The sequence below is a fragment of the Schistocerca serialis genome, chromosome 1 (assembly GCF_023864345.2).
Source record: "Schistocerca serialis cubense isolate TAMUIC-IGC-003099 chromosome 1, iqSchSeri2.2, whole genome shotgun sequence".
NCBI classification, from domain to species: domain Eukaryota; kingdom Metazoa; phylum Arthropoda; class Insecta; order Orthoptera; family Acrididae; genus Schistocerca; species Schistocerca serialis.
The window spans coordinates 1,021,039,417-1,021,057,734 of NC_064638.1; the positions used below are offsets into that span (position 1 = coordinate 1,021,039,417).

Below are 18,318 nucleotides of genomic sequence, written 5' to 3' on the forward strand. Positions count from 1 at the left end.
ACGCCGGTGAGCAGTATTCAAGCAGTGGGCGAACAAGTGTACTGTAACCCACTTCCTTTGTTTTCGGACTGCATTTCCTTAGGATTCTTCCAATGAATCTCAGTCTGGCATCTGCTTCACCGACGATTAATTTTATATGGTCATTCCATTTTAAATCACTCCTAATGCCTACTCCCAGATAATTTATGGAATTAACTACTTCAAGTTGCTGACCTGCTATATCGTAGGTAAATGATGAAGGGCCTTTCTTTCTGTGTATTCGCAGCATATTACACTTGTATATATTGAGATTCAAATGCCATTCGCTGCACCATGCGTCAGTTCCTTGCAGATCCTCCTGCTTTTCAGTACAATTTTCCATTGTTACAACCTCTCGATATACCACAGCATTACACGCAAAAAGCCTCACTGAACTTCCGATGTCATCCACTAGGTCATTTATATATAGTATGAGCAGTAATGGTTCTACGACACTCCGAGGCAACGACCTTGCCGCAGTGGTTACACTGGTTCCCGTGAGATCTCCGAAGTTAAGCACTGTCGGGCGTGGTTGGCACTTGGATGGGTGACCATCCAGGCCGCCATGCGCTGTTGCCACTTTTCGGGGTGCACTCAGCCTAGCGATGCCGATTGAGGAGCTACTCGACCGAAAAGTAGCGGCTTCGGTCAAGAATGCCATCATAACGGCCGGGAGAGCGGTGTGCTGACCCCACGCTCCTCCTGTCCGCATCCTCCACGGAGGATGACACGGCGGTCGGACGGTCCCGGTAGGCCACTCGTGGCCTGAAGACGGAGTGCTTGAGTGATACGACACTCCCCTGCGGCACACCTGAAATCCGATCGCACAATTGATCTGGTAGTCCATATGCTCTTACTTTGTTCATTAAACGACTGTGGGGAACAGTATCAAACGCCTTGCGGAAGTCAATGAACACGGCATCGTCCTGGGAACCCGTGTCTATGGCCCTCTAAGTCTCGTGGACGAATAGCGCGAGCTGAGTTTCACACGATCGTCTTGTTCGAAACCATGCTGATTCCTACAGAGTAGATTTCTAGTCTCCAGAAAAGTCATTATACTCGAACATAATACGTGTTTCAAAGTTCTACCACTGGTCGACGTTCGAGATATAGGTCTATAGTTCTGCACATCTGTTCGATGTCCCTTCTTGAAAACGGGGATGACCTGTACCCTTTTCCAATCTTTTGGAAAGCTACGCTCTTCCAGAGACCTACGGTACACTGCTGCAAGAATGGGGGCAAATTCCTTCGCGTACTCTGTGTAAAATGCTTTAATGGCTGAGACGACAGAGGCTATTTACTGCTTATCCGTTCGAATAGATAAAGGGGAGAAACAAGTAGATAAAATAAAGGAACAAGTAGAAACTGGCCTTAAAACTGAAAATGGTGAAGTTAAAAATCAAATAAATGAAATAAAAAGTGAAATGAATTCTTTAGCTGCACATCAAACCACTACAGTGGTCAATGTTCCGTGGATGAACTCGGGAACGGTCAAATGTTTTGGAGACGACGGGAAATATCACCCCGTAAATTTTCTAGCAGCATGCTGGGATGGCTTCATAAGGGAATGTCCGACGAGGCGAAGAGAAAATTAGTGAAAAGACCTTTGGAAGGAGAGCCGCAATAGTGGGCAATTATACACAGTGATACGTTCAGTTCCTACGAAATATTTGAAAGCAGTGTCCTGAACAAGTTCTGGGGTGAAGCGAATGAGTTTCTGAACGGGCTGACATTTAAATACGGGTCGATGCGAGAATTTTGTAAACGTGAACTTGTGAGATTAGTGCATATGAAACGTACGCCAGGGGTGCTTACTCAAGTTACGACGTTGAAAAGGCGGTTACCGGAAAATTTGCAGTTGGGTCTAGTGCATAGTCCTAGCAAGTCAATAGAGGAATTTTGGGACTTTGTAGAAAAAGTAGAACGGGCGTGGAAATTTAAATCGCAAAGTAAGCAGAAGAATAGTTTTCAGAGTGTAAATCATAGCTGCAGTCCGAGTGATTACTATGAAAGACATTCGGGAAGTTATAAACGGAAGGCAAATAGCAGTTTTGATAAGGGAAACGGTAACAGGAACACATTCAATGATAAATTTCAAAGGGGTAATGGGAACGGATACTTTCGTGACAGGGACCGACACCAAGAACGTAGATTTGAGGAACAGGCACCGGCGAAATGAACCAGCGTAATGGGAGATCAAGTTTCGCCTCATCTCAGGTCCGGAGCCGGCAAAATAAACCGGCGATAAATAGGACCCGAGTAAACGGAAATGTGATAGGTTTTAATAAATCGGCAGAAAGGTGTCAGAACATTGACATGAAATTAGTAAGAGATGAGAATCAAATAGATAAATTCTCAAATCAGATTTTACGTAAAAGGCGTAATCCTAAGATAATGAACGATAACGATAAAGGCGATGACGACGGTTTAGGACTAAATGAGTTGTTTTACGAATGTGAGACGAAAGAGTGTTTGAATGTTAACACAATGAAAGAGTCTATGAGCCAAAAGGAGGCTGAGGTGGAGCTGAATTTGGTGGGGTTAGATGGCATAGAAAATTCTAAAGAGGTACTAACCAGCGGTAACGATTATAGTAACGAGGGTGATGACGTTTCAGATGAGATTGTGACGGCGAAAGTTGTCAAGGAGGTTAATAAGGGCGGCGTAGCATTAGTTTCGTCTGATGTTGATGATTTTGTGTGTGTATCGGCGGATATTGGTGAATTATTTTAGAAGGAACGTAGTAATGTTGTCTTATGCTCTGAAGTTACGAAAGTTGAACTTGCTGGTATTAATACTTCAGACGAAGGAATTTGTGCGTTTGTTAATGCTAATGGAGGTGAACCCTAAAGTCTGGATGGATCTTTGGATCTTGAATGTTTGTTTGAGAATGAATGTGGATCTGAATTTGATGTGCGATCTGCAATTATGGTGGCTCAGGAGCGTATAGGAGAGGAAAAGGTATTGTGCTCAGGTTCAAACCAAAACGCAGTGGAATTTAATGGTACTGTTGATTCTGAAATTACACTACGTTGTAGCTACAGTATTTATGTGACGTAACGGCAGAGGATGGTGAAACTATAAATGGTTCATATAATGGTGATCTGTCGACAGAGGTAAATGAAGTTTTATGTACCGAGTTGTATGATGTATCAACGGCTGTTCAAAGTGCTGTTTGTGAAGGTGTTTCTAATGACGGGGAAGTAAAAAGTAACGCTTTATTTCACGATAATGATGTAGTAGCCACTAATGTCAATGATTTTAAGGGAGAATACAGTGAATTTGATTCTAATATAGAAAGCGATATTTGGACAGAATGGTATCTGAAGGAGGAATGTGATTCTACTGTAACTGATAGGCGATGGTACGGTAGAGCATTACGATTGCTATTCCATCATTTGTAGACTCGAGAGAAGTCTAGAAGGGGAAAGTAGGTTGAGAAATAAGTGTATCTGTGTTTAGATTATAAGATTATTTGGACGGGTAATTTGGAATGTTTTATTTCAGGATTTACTGTGGCTTGTTTGTTGTTTGCCCACATAAGGATATTTTGGGCACAAGGTCTGTGCCATTATAAAGAGATAGTTTAGACGCACATTTGGGTGCGAGCAGGTAGGAGAACTCAATTATTTGATAAACGGTATCAAGTCAAAAATCAGTGAACAGTAAGCATATAAATTAGGTTTCTGGGGGTATATAAGAGATTTATTTATATGTATGTATGTGTTAGACTTAAGTTTTTGGATGGTTTTATGTTAGTTGCACTTTCCAAATTATAAGTTATTGTCACGCCAATTTGGGTGCATGGAGGTCGGAGAAATTTGGAAAATGAAAATTAATAATGCTTACCTAGGAAGACAGCTGTATGTCTGTCTATTTATCTGAGAATATTTTGGGGGAATAATTTATTGTTGTATGGAGTAACGATTTGTGAAAGGAGCATGACTGCATGGAATTAAACGAAGGAGAGATTTGTTCATATTTGATGTTAGTTTTGAGTATAAGGGAGTTATTTAAATTAAAACATAACATGTATTTGCCGATGAAGTCGATTGGGAATCTTTCACGAGATGCATGTCCCTAGTGGGACTTGAATAACGTGTCAAAATCATTGAAAAATTTAAGAAGCATCTTGGAAACGCTGTAAATAAATTGTTTACAGTGTAGTTTAGATCTTTTTGTATCGATTAAACTGGGCTAAGCGTTCAGTGCCATCCTGGGTGGTTCCGGAAACTGTTTATTTTCTCGTATCTACACCCGATTCGAATTTCAACAGATTTGTTCCCGAAAAGCGTTGGCAATGGAATGCAGAGCCATACAGAATTTCGACGGGTACTCGACTCCGAATTTGTGGAGCGCCTCTGGAGACTACGTTGTGACGGAAAGGTTCTGCGAAAGTGAGCGCAGTGACGCCGATATTTCTGTGGCATTTCAGTACACAGTCGATTTCGATGCTTAATTTAATTAATATGCCGCAATTAATAATTTATGTTAGATATAAGTTTCTTTACATTTAAAGTATGCTGCATCAACACTACTAAAAATAATTGCACTGTTGATCTGGCGCTTAGAATATTTGTGTTATTGTATTATGAACATGTGTCTTATAAATTTGGGTGTTACTTCATAACAGGTATGGCACACCAACATGTTATGGAGGTGAGTGAGTTAACAAGCATTTCAGTCTCATTTAAGTATATGGCCGCAAGAGTCAGCCTTCAGGAATTGTGAAACGAACCCTATCGTCCAGAACCGCGTGCCACAAAAAGCTCATATTCACCACGAGATGGGGAAACTCACAGGCGCTATTGTCCATTGAGGCCTAAGCGCTGTAGTGTGCCATTGAGAGAGATAAGTACCTAACTCACAGGGAAAATCAGTAGAAGCCGTTTGTGGCCAAGAAGACGTGTTGTTGTTGTGGTCTTCAGTCCTGAGACTGCTTTGATGCAGCTCTCCAGGCTGCTCTACCCTGTGCAAGCTTCTTTATCTCCCAATAAATACTGCAACCTACATCCTTCTGAATCTGCGTAGTGTATTCATCTCTTGGTCTCCCTCTACGATTTTTACCCTCCACGCTGCCCTCCAATACTAAATTGGTGATCCCTTGATGCCTCAGAACATGTCCTACCAACCGATCCCTTCTTCTGGTCAAGTTGTGCCCCAAACTTCTCTTCTTCCCAATCCTATTCAATACTTCCTCATTAGTTATGTGATCCACCCATCTAATCTTCAGCATTCTTCTGTAGCACCACATTTCGAAAGCTTCTATTCTCTTCTTGTCCAAACTCTTTATCGTCCATGTTTCACTTCCATACATGGCCACACTTCATACAAATACTTTCAGAAATGACTTCCAGACACTTAAATCTATACTCGATGTTAACAAATTTCTCTTCTTCAGAAACGCTTTCCTTGCCATTGCCAGTCTACATTTTATACCCTCTCTACTTCGACCATCATCAGTTATTTTGCTCCCCAAATGGCAAAACTCCTTTACTACTTTAATTGTCTCATTTCCTAATCTAATTCCCTCAGCATCACCCGACTTAATTCGATTACATTCCATTATCCTCGTTTTGCTTTTGTTGATGTTCATCTTATATCCTCCTTTCAAGACACTATCCATTCCGTTCAACTGCTCTTCCAAGTCCTTTGCTGTCTCTGACAGAATTACGATGTCATCGGCGAACCTCAAACTTTTTATTTCTTCTCCATGGATTTTAATACTTACACCGAATTTTTCTTTTGTTTCCTTTACTGCTTGCTCAATATACAGATTGAATAACATCGGGGAGAGACTACAACCCTGTCTCACTCCCTTCCCAACCACTGCTTCCCTTTCATGTCCCTCGACTCTTATAAATGCCATCTGGTTTCTGTACAAATTGTAAATAGCCTTTCGCTCCCTGTATTTTACCCCTGCCACCTTCAGAATTTGAAAGAGAGTACTCCAGTCAACATTGTCAAAAGCTTTCTCTAAGTCTACAAATGCTAGAAACGTAGGTTTGCCCTTCCTTAATCTAGCTTCTAAGATAAGTCGCAGGGTCCGTATTGCTTCACGTGTTCCAACATTTCTACGGAAGAAGACGTAGCAGTGTTAAATATGGCGGACCTAATATGGGCTATAAAGGGAAACATTTATGGAAACTATTTAATTCTGTAGCAATGCAGGGAATGAACCCACAGTAATATTAATCTACCATCCTTCATAAATTTTCATAGTGATCCCAAAAAAGTCTTGCTATTGATCATATCTACAACAATTTAGGATTTACTGTCAAAGCGAAATTCACAAGTTTTGTAACAAAGACCTGAATGCTAAAATCTGAACACTTTAATCGACCTTAACGATCGACATCATTAAATGGCACATGTTGTAAATATCAACTCTGTAACTTCATTTGTTCCAAAGATATAGTGGCCAATCAGATGGACAATTTGAGTAATGGGAACTGTCCGATCGGTTGAGCGAAGATATTCGGCGCGCGGCGAAACGCGGCTGGGGACGGGCGCGATGAGCACCCGCGCGCCTGGTGTGAACTCTAACTTTACACGAAGATAACGAGGTGGAGTATTTGTATTTTGAGATGAGATCGTGAACCATTGAACTGTGTCAAATGGATATACGCTAGAGTGTAATAGTAACTGTAAATACAAACACTTTCGCTATGAGTTTGCTTTCTGAATAAACCTTATTCTAACCAAATCGCAACCGTGTGGCCTACATCATTTATGGATCGTTAATTTAGTTCCCAATATTATTTTTACTGTAATTATATGTTATATTAACTTTGTATTTCGCAAACTTGTCATCAGCCACACAATTTAACCAAAGGGTCTCAAGTGTCTAATTTAGGGTGTGTAATGCGACATGTGCGGTTCAACCCCTAGAAGAGTTTGAGCCAAGACATTTCGACGAAGTCGAACCGCATGTGAGCCCGAACATCTTTTGGATGTAAACTCGCAGTCGGTAACATTAAGAATGCAACGTGAATTCCTCCGTTAAACACAGAGGCGAGTGTTGGTAGGTCGAAAGAGTATATTGAAGGCCTCTATGAGAGAGAGAACTTGTCTGAAGACGTGACAGAAAAAGTAATTGGAGTCAGTATGCAAGAAATAGGTGTTACACTACTACAGTTAGAATACAAATAAGCTCTCGAAGACTGGAGATTAAATAAGGCACAAGGGATAGATAACATTCCATAGGAATTTCTATAATCATTGTGGGAGGTGGTAGCCAAAAGATTAATCACATTGATGTGTAGAGAGTATGAGTCTAGGGACGCCCCTTCATGTTTTCGGAAATATATCATACACAAATTCCGAAGACACCAAGGGTAGGTAAGTATGAGAACTATAGCAAAATCCGCTTAACAGGTCATACGTCCAAGTTGCCGACAAGAGTATTACACGAGAATGGAAAACAATCTTGAGGATCTGTTAGTTGGCGATCAGCCAAAAAGCGTTCGGTAATTTAAAATTCTGCCAAATGTTAGACTTTTTTTTAAAAAAATGGAGTAAGCTGTAGGGAGAGATGAGTAATATTCAATACGTGTGAGGGCTGGTTTCTCAGGATGGAGCAGGATAAGGTTACGATTGTGGACGGGGCCGTAATCAGTTACTCTCGGTTGCACAACAGATACGTAAACTTTATTTAAGGAAATTAAAATTTTAAAACAATCTCTTGAAAAAAAAAACACAGTTGACTGTATGACGGCTGAAGGCCTTGTCACAGAAAAAAAATCAACAAATTTGGGGATGAAGGCCACCAACAATAACTTCAAACAAGAACCGGCTGAAGGTCTGAGTTAAAAGTCAGAAGTACAATTCCAGATATCACATATTAAGATAGACATTTCGTTTAAAACGAACTGTAACACGGCTGAAGGCCTTATTATGAAATAAGTGAAATTGTTGCTCGATTGAAGGCCACACACAACTTCAAACCACAAACGGCTGAAGGTCTGAATTAGATGTCAGAAGAACAATTCCTAATAGCACTTTTAAAATAAATATCTTGCTCGTAAAACAAGTTTGCTTAAAAACACCTAAGGTAACACGTCTGAAGGCCTCATCACGATAGAAGTGAAATTATTGTTCGGCTGAAGGCCACATCAACAATAATTAGAAAATTACAAATATCCTTAAAACAAACATCACAGTCTAAGGAATCAGGACAAGCGGTTCTCAGCAAGTGTTCCAAGGGTCGGCCTGGGAAGGTAACTCCTCAAACATAAGGTAAGGTGAGACAGGCAGCCAAGACTTGTACTCACGTAACAGGATGGCAACTCACACTAGGGGCAGCATAAGCGCCGACAGATCGACTAACCAATCCACCCAACGTCCGATTACCGGTACAACGATGCAATATTTTTAGGCAAGGGCGAAGAGACTGACAGCACTATGTCTTCAGAAAACACCCAAGGCCGAAGGAAACACTAGGACCAAGGTAGACCTCCCAAAAAATATGCACACTAGAAGAGGCTGTCGAACTACACGCCTTGTCGGACAACATCAACACGACGAGGAAATGTACACTACCGTAAAAGTATGCTAACCTCCAGGGCAGGTAATTGTGGCATTAGCGGCCACAAGGCAGAGAATACCGCTGTTTGCACTTCACTAATGAGAATTATACTAAATTCAGTGATGAATACCCAACAGACACAAACGGCTGCAATATTTTATCGCCTCGAAACACTTCACTCTTTGCCGTCAGCCTCGGAGGTCCTGGGAGCAACAAACCGCCGACTAAAGGCGAGATCTCATAATAGTCGAGGTTGCATTAGCAGTTAACTCTTCGCTCTACATCTACATATATACTCCGCAAGCCACCCAACGGTGTGTGGCGGAGGGCACTTTACGTGCCACTGTCATTACCTCCCTTTCCTGTTCCAGTCGCGTATGGTTCGCGGGAAGAACGACTGTCTGAAAGCCTCCGTGCGCGCTCTAGTCTCTCTAATTTTACGTTCGTCATCTCCTCGGGAGGTATAAGTAGGGGGAAGCAATATATTCGATACCTCATCCAGAAACGCACCCTCTCGAAACCTGGAGAGCAAGCTACACCGCGATGCAGAGCGCATCTCTTGCAGAGTCTGCCACTTGAGTTTGTTAAACATCTCCGTAACCCTATCACGGTTACCAAATAACCCTGTAACGAAACGCGCCGCTCTTCTTTGGATCTTCTCAATCTCCTCCGTCAACCCGATCTGGTACGGATCCCACACTGATGAGCAATACTCAAGTATAGGTCGAACGAGTGTTTTGTAAGCCACCTCCTTTGTTGATGGACTACATTTTCTAAGGACTCTCCCGATGAATCTCAACCTGGTACCCGCCTTACCAACAATTAATTTTATATGATCATTCCACTTCAAATCGTTCCGCACGCATACTCCCAGATATTTTACAGAAGTAACTGCTACCAGTGTTTGTTCCGCTATCATATAATCATACAATAAAGGATCCTTCTTTCTATGTATTCGCAATACATTACATTTGTCTATGTTAAGGGTGAGTTGCCACTCCCTGCACCAAGTGCCTATCCGCTGCAGATCTTCCTGCATTTCGCTACAATTTTCTAATGGTGCAACTTCTCTGTATACTACAGCATCATCCGCGAAAAGCCGCATGGAACTTCCGACACTATCTACTAGGTCATTTACATATATTGTGAAAAGCAATGGTCCCATAACACTCCCCTGTGGCACGCCAGAGGTTACTTTAACGTCTATAGACGTCTCTCCATTGATAACAACATGCTGTGTTCTGTTTGCTAAAAACTCTTCAATCCAGCCACACAGCTGGTCTGATATTCCGTAGGCTCTTACTTTGTTTATCAGGCGACAGTGCGGAACTATATCAAACGCCTTCCGGAAGTCAAGATAAGTAGCATCTACCTGGAAGCCTGTATCTAATATTTTCGGAGTGCAACGAAGTCGTCGCTCTCGCAGCTGCTCTTCCTCGATCCGGCAGTGGCAGCACGCCGCCAGCGGCCCCGGCTTGCCCCGCGCTGCACGCACGTGCTAGCTGCTGCGCCCCAACCGAACTGATGCCCGTTCGCAACTCCTCACCAAATCCAGTACGCAGACAGCATTAAAATAACTGCTCATTCAAAACCACAAGATACACACGGATTAGAAAAAACAATTCCACCAACAACTCACAACACTAAAACCAGTCACTGTGAAACAACACGGACGAATTATTAGTTGGCACAAACACTGAGAGGCCAGAAGCGGTCGGAAGACCAAATGCACGTCGTCCGCTGCTACCGAACGACCAAGCAACGGTCGTCCCCCCTCAATTAGGCACGGGAAAGATCCCAGCGTAAATCATCGAGTGACAACTTATTGTCATGAGGTCACTTCGACGGACGGACACACGCACACACACACAAACACACACACAGGTGAAAGTTGCAGCACTCGAATATCACGGTCCATTCAAGTAAAACTCGCTGAAACCGGTCCTTGACGTGGTCGTGCACTCTCGCGACCACATCCTTCCGTCGGACAGTGCTTGTGTGTCGCCAGCGGACGGGCGAGTACTGGCTGTCTGGACCTCACAGCTGCTCCCTCCCAACTCACTCGACTCACGACGTCCCGGAAATACTAGAGGCCACTCCAAAGACGGTACCACAGGATGCGCTAACGGTAAGTGCTGCTGCTGCCACTCACTGACAGACAAGGCGAACAAACGTAGTGGCGCCATTGAACACACTAAGAAAACGAGACGCCACTATCGCTGTTACAAGATGCCAAGCTATGAACGGCATCAACGCGAGCAGCACAAGGGTTAACGTGTAAGACGCAAGAGGGAACAATGAGACTGGAAGACCAAGTGCTCGGATTGAAAAGGGCGTAATACAGGAATACAATCTATCTATATATAGAAGAAGTATGATAGAAATAAACGAAAAGTTCACGAATGGAATTAAATCTCGGAGTGAAAGCATATCAATCGTAAGATCTGCTAATGATATCGTCATCGTTAGTGAAAGTGAAGGAGAGTTGCAGGACAGATGAATGGAATAAGCAGCGTAATAAGTACAGAATATGGATTGAGAGTAAACTGGAAAAATTCAAAAGTAATGAGAAGCAGCAGATCTGACACTAGCGACAAATTTAACATCGCAATTGGTGATCACGAAGAAACCTGAGTTAAGGAATCCTGCTACCTTGTAAGGAAAATGACCGATGAGTGATGAAGGAAGGAGGACATAAAAAGCGAACTAGCAGAGGGCTTAAAAAGCGGACACGTACAAGCAAAGAGAGCATTCCTGCAAAAAGAACATTCCTGCATATAGAGCATTTCTGGTAAAGAGAGAATTCCTGGTTAGAGCACGTCATAACGCTGCTCAGTCTCGCTCGCTTCGCGCTGAGTATGCGGCTCACTATCGCTGGCACAGGCGCGTGAGGTGGGGATGACTGACGTCACGCTACGAAACTGAGCTGAGACGAGGATTGTCGAATAGGACGGGTGCCGGCCCGAGGCTGCGTGAGCGCGAGCTCGCCGAGACACTCTGTTATCGTAACGTAGCGGTAGGCAGTAAATTGTCACGGGGCTAAACTCAGCATGAGTGGTTCCGGAACCGGGACCTGTGCAATGACTACCATCACAAAAGATGTTGTGTTGAAGAAACTTGCTGATGGGACTTACATTCTGATAAATAAAGTGGGAGTAAGGAGTGCAGTTCCAGTTGAGAAAAATTTAAGGTAAGCCCTTCAATTATTACTAAATAATTACAGAATAGAGTTTCCGAATTCGAGTATTAGTATTTGATTAATCGAATCGCTTCGTTTGTGTAGCATTTTTTAACGAATTGATACGTTTGTTGTGTCCGTAAACGAAAAGAAAAATTGTCTTCGTGATGCATACATGCAGGTGTTTATTACGACTGTTTCAGGTGGTTGTTGAAAGAGATACACGTCTTCCAGTTGGTCACGTTCAATGACAAAATGGAAATTGTGGAGCATTGCTTGCTTACAAAGGGAGCACAGCTGGAATGTACAGATATAAATGTAAGGATAATCGACACTTGTCGAGAGTTGCAGCTGCCAGTGCTGATAAAATAGCTGTTAGGGACAAATGAGTTTTAGTGCGTGCAACAGACCTCCGAGCATTTAATATGGTAAGTAGTGAAGTATTCATAAGCTTAGCTCAAGAACGGATAAATACAGGAACAAAATATGGACAAATCACCGTCCAAGACGTGCTACCTTCCCCAAGGACTGTAGCAGACACATTAAGGAATTGCCTGATCAAGTCAAGAGAGAAATTATCCCAGTTGTGAAAGACGCAGTTGGTAAAAACTAGTGTTCAATGACGTGCGATATGTGGACAGACAGTTATCGTAAGATCCATTAGCTGACTTCACGTCCAGCTATATTAATGAGTCGATGGACAAATGGAAACTAAAAAACAGTGAACTTTGAACTACGAGGTTTCCTGATATTGCCAAGACTGGTGAACATATCATTATTGAAATATATGAACAAATAGCAGAGATGCAGATAACGTCCTCGGAACTAAATGGTTCAAATGGCTCTGAGCACTATGGGACTCAACTGCTGTGGTCATAAGTCCCCTAGAACTTAGAACTACTTAAACCTAACTAACCTAAGGACAGCACACAACACCCAGCCATCAAGAGGCAGAGAAAATCCCTGACCCCGCCGGGAATCGAACCCGGGAACCCGGGCGTGGGAAGCGAGAACGCTACCGCACGACCACGAGATGCGGGCCCTCGGAACTAAGATTACTTTCGTTACAGATCAGGGAGTTAACATCAAGAAAGCACTAGGAGCACACAAACAACTCCCATGTGTGATGCACTGTATTAATACAGTACTGAGGCACACATTCAATGAAGGTTTCTTAATGGATGAGATTCCTGCAGTGTATGACTCCATCCTGACTGTACGTAAACTAGTAGGCTTTATGAACTGATTTGGCTTAGTCACGAGATTAGATAAAATCGTACACCACGAGGTAGAAATCAGTAGGATCAGAGTATATCAGATGTTAGACTCATTCCATTCACAGAAAGACCAAATAGACACCGTTTTGCGTGATTCAAACAAACATGAGATGCGACTATTGAAAGCGTTATTCAATTTCTGAAGGTTTTCAAAGAGGCCACGGACGATTTGAAAGGAGACAATGGGCCAACACTACCATTTGTAGTGCTGTAGATTTTGAAACTGATAGGTCTCTGCGAAACTGGAGCCGAAGATGTGACAACGTGTAAGCTAAAGGAAAGGGCAGAACTGTTTATAAACCAGAATGTTCTAAATGAACTATATGACATTCATTACGTACTAGCATCTCTGTTTCAAGGTACTATTAGTTTTTCCCGAAGAAACAAGAGAAAAATTCATCAAGATGAGCGAAAAATGTTAAATAACGTTGTTGATACGAACGTAACCAAAGATGTCATGCCTCCTCCCACAAAAATATTTCAAAATTGCTGAACATCCCCCTCAAAATCGAAAGATGAGGTTGAGAAATATATGAACATGGAGAGTCCAAACGAAGAGTTCACAGACCTTCTTTAATGGTGGAAAACAAATTCGTGTGCCCTGTCGAAACTCAGGAAAGAGGTTTTCTGTATACCTGCTAGTAGTGCCTCCAGTGAAAGAAATTTTAGTAAGGCAGGGTTGGTACTGACTCAGAAAAGAAGTTGTCTAGATTCCAACAGCGTTAATGATATTCTCATCATCCATAACAATAAGAGAACCAAATAAGCCAAACTTGAAGCACAGAAGCAAAGGCAACTGACAACTGGTTTTCTGAGATGTGTACATGATCAAATACAATACTGAGAAGTGATAAGTAATGACTGCATAGTTATGCAGTGGATATTACATACTTCATTCTAAGTAATGTAAATTGTTGTGCAACTATGGTACTAACAGGACCACAGACAACTGCAGTGCAATATCTTCAGAAATGTGACTGCTGAATTAAGGTTTCAGATTAATTTGCGAAACTATATTGTACATTATGCGTTTTGACAATGTACACTTCCCTTTAATTAAATGAATTTATTATTGTGTACTACGGTCGTTTACATAGCTTGAATAGAAGAAAATTGGTTGTGTATAAGACGCGACTTATTCACTAAATAACATATTAATTTTAATGTACTGTTTAACAGGTGGATCAAAACCTCAGCTGCTGTTTTAAATCGTTTTTCTTTTGGGTGCTATTGTACGACTGTCGGTACAAAAGTCTTTGGTTGCTCAGTTAGTTAGTTAAATGTTCGATAGATCATTTGAATGATTCTTTTATAGAAATTATGTGGAAAGAGCGTCTTTTTTCTCTGGCTATCACCTTTTCAATAGACATTCATCAATGGAGCAGAAGGACTTGTCCAGGAGAGGTGATTTTTAAGTTCGATTTAAAAGTCACTTTGCTACCCGCCAGACATTTTAAAGTTCGATTTAAAACTTACTTTGCTATCTGCCAGACATTTTATGTTAATGGGCAAGTGATCAAAAATGTTTGTTGCTGCATATTGAACTCCTTTCTGAGCCACTGACAGCTTTAATAATGGGTAAGATCTTTTTTCCCTGTAGTGTTCTTCCTATGTACATCACTGTTCTTCTCAAACTGTGATGGGCTGTTCATGACGAATGTCATTAGCAAATATATGTATTTTGTCGGTGCAGTTAAAATGCCAACCTCCTTGAAGATTATTGTGTCTACATGATTTCCGTGAGTGAACATCGCATGTTATTTTTACTCCTCTCTTTTGTGCAATCAATACTTTCTTTCTAAGTGATGAGTTACCTCAGAATATCTTTCCATAAAGCATTTCTCTTTGTTGAGTTCAAGCATCGTAATCTTAAGGTCCTTTCAGCATGAGCAACAGGTGGATCCGACTTTTTCTAGTTTTTCTTCTGCCTGCTGCTGTGATTTGTATATTTTCAGTCAGAAAGCACAGCATATAAAAATAAAATTGCAAGGCGGTGATGGTTAACAGAAGGGTATCAAACGATAACAAAAGGTAATTACGTACAGCGATTAATACATCAAGCACCTATGACCTGAAAAGTGGAACACCTCGAAAGGTGGTCGTTTCCTTTAAGCGTTCCAAGTATGTAGCTACAGAGCCTGTGAAAGACTGTTCGTAAGTCTAAAGCACCTGCCTTCTCGAACATTCTATCTGTACAGCGTTGTTGCAAAAGTGAAATATCTTTTATAGAACTAGGACATACAACAAAATAAAAATAAAACACAAAAGTTACGCAATTAGCTTTGATAGCAAACTTTACAAAATTAACTCTGAAACAGATACTATTTTAACAACCTTGCTCTAGTTGACGGCAAACTTTAATGCTAACGGAGGCCGTATTAAATACAATGAACCGTATTAAGTCCTCGAAGAGTGAAGAAACAGTGGGATAATAAATCTGTAGGTAAATGAAGTGGTAGAAATACATCTACATCTACATTGATACTCCGCAAGCCACCCAACGGTATGTGGCGGAGGGCACTTTACGTGCCACTGTCATTACCTCCCTTTCCTGTTCCAGTCGCGTATGGTTCGCGGGAAGAACGACTGTCTGAAAGCCTCCGTGCGCGCTCTAATCTCTCTAATTTTACATTCGTGATCTCCTCGGGAGGTATAAGTAGGGGGAAGCAATATATTCGATACCTCATCCAGAAACGCACCCTCTCGAAACCTGGCGAGCAAGCTACACCGCGATGCAGAGCGCCTCTCTTGCAGAGTCTGCCACTTGAGTTTATTAAACATCTCCGTAACGCTATCACGGTTACCAAATAACCCTGTGACGAAACGCGCCGCTCTTCTTTGGATCTTCTCTATCTCCTCCGTCAGACCGATCTGGTACGGATCCCACACTGATGAGCAATACTCAAGTATAGGTCGAACGAGTGTTTTGTAAGCCACCTCCTTTGTTGATGGACTACATTTTCTAAGCACTCTCCCAATGAATCTCAACCTCGTACCCGCCTTACCAACAATTAATTTTATATGATCATTCCACTTCAAATCGTTCCGCACGCATACTCCCAGATATTTTACAGAAGTAACTGCTACCAGTGTTTGTTCCGCTATCATATAATCATACAATAAAGGATCCTTCTTTCTATGTATTCGCAATACATTACATTTGTCTATGTTAAGGGTGAGTTGCCACTCCCTGCACCAAGTGCCTATCCGCTGCAGATCTTCCTGCATTTCGCTACAATTTTCTAATGGTGCAACTTCTCTGTATACTACAGCATCATCCGCGAAAAGCCGCATGGAACTTCCGACACTATCTACTAAGTCATTTATATATATTGTGAAAAGCAATGGTCCCATAACACTCCCCTGTGGCACGCCAGAGGTTACTTTAACGTCTGTAGACGTCTCTCCATTGATAACAACATGCTGTGTTCTGTTTGCTAAAAACTCTTCAATCCAGCCACACAGCTGGTCTGATATTCCGTGGGCTTTTACTTTGTTTATCAGGCGACAGTGCGGAACTGTATCGAACACCTTCCGGAAGTCAAGAAAAATAGCATCTACCTGGGAGCCTGTATCTAATATTTTCTGGGTCTCATGAACAAATTAGGCGAGTTGGGTCTCACACGATCGCTGTTTCCGGAATCCATGTTGATTCCTACATAGTAGATTCTGGGTTTCCAGAAATGACATGACACGCGAGCAAAAAACATGTTCTAAAATTCTACAAGAGATCGACGTAAGAGATATAGGTCTATAGTTTTGCGCAACTGCTCGACGACCCTTCTTGAAGACTGGGATTATCTGTGCTCTTTTCCAATCATTTGGAACCCTCCGTTCCTCTAGAGACTTGCGGTACACGACTGTTAGAAGGGGGGCAAGTTCTTTCGCGTACTCTGTGTAGAATCGAATTGGTATCCCGCCAGGTCCAGTGGACTTTCCTCTGTTGAGTGATTCCAGTTGCTTTTCTATTCCTTGGACACTTATTTCGATGTCAGCCATTTTTTCGTTTGTGCGAGGATTTAGAGAAGGAACTGCAGTGCGGTCTTCCTCTGTGAAACAGCTTTGGAAAAAGGTATTTAGTATTTCAGCTGTACGCGTGTCATCCTCTGTTTCAATACCATCATCATCCCGTAGTGTCTGGATATGCTGTTTCGAGCCACTTACTGATTTAACGTAAGACCAGAACTTCCTAGGATTTTCTGTCAAGTCGGTACATAGAATTTCACTTTCGAATTCAATGAACGCTTCACGCATAGCCCTCCTTACGCTAACTTTGACATCGTTTAGCTTCTGTTTGTCTGAGAGGTTTTGGCTGCGTTTAAACTTGGAGTGGAGCTCTCTTTGCTTTCGCAGTAGTTTCCTAACTTTGTTGTTGTACCACGGTGGGTTTTTCCCGTCCCTCACAGTTTTACTCGGCACGTACCTGTCTAAAACGCATTTTACGATTGCCTTGAACTTGAAGCATAAAGGCTATAAACTTCAAAACTAATTTCACGAAAGGAAATCATGGGTATACGCAGTTACACACGAAATAGGAAACATTTGTAAAATGAGACGTCACTTTAAAAACAACCTTAAGTACAAAACGCGCACACACAAAATTCAACATTAATATCTATGGTAGACAGGAAAGTGGGTGGCTAGTTTTCTTTGCTGCTACAAGAAATGACTTCGTGTTAATGCTAAGCTTAGACTCCACGATAAACGTATCTTCATGTAGAAAATAATTTACGGTCATCTCTTGCTTTATCATAAGTTCTCGCGATTTCCCTTGTCGCCGTTACATGACAGTTTCTTAGTAACCAGAATACCAAGGCTGATAGCACTTTTAGAGGAAACTTTGGCAGCATTACATTTATAGTTACGTGGACTGGATTTGTTCGAATATCTCAGTTTTGATTCGTTTGACCGAAATGTGCCTTAAATGTCCCAAAATGCATTCATACGTACCAGCACAACTGTGACATGTCACAAGCGCACGTTCCTTACTAGTATACTTGTAACTCGGATAGCCGCACACAGTACGATCCGCGCTCGGAACGGCCCCATGCGACCGGCGGCACTGCAGATGGCCAGCCGAGAGTGTCGGATCGCCTCATTATCGAGACCGCGTTCTCGGAACACGATAATCTCACAGGCAGCATTCTCGCTGCTCAGTCCCGCTTACGAGAACGAGCGGGAATACGGCGACAGCTGACGGTCTCTATTCCTGGTAATATAAGTCTATTGGGATCAAATACAGGCCTTAATTAGACGAAGAAATTTTTGAGAATATACGTTTGGAGCAGAGAACTGTCTGGTAGTGAGATGTGGTGCTA

General features: G+C 42.1%; 1 pseudogene; it reads left to right on the top strand.

The window, feature by feature from the left end:
- The first annotated feature begins 479 nt into the window (after positions 1 to 479).
- LOC126426544 (5S ribosomal RNA) lies at positions 480 to 597 on the top strand (annotated as a pseudogene).
- The last annotated feature ends 17,721 nt before the right edge of the window (positions 598 to 18,318 follow it).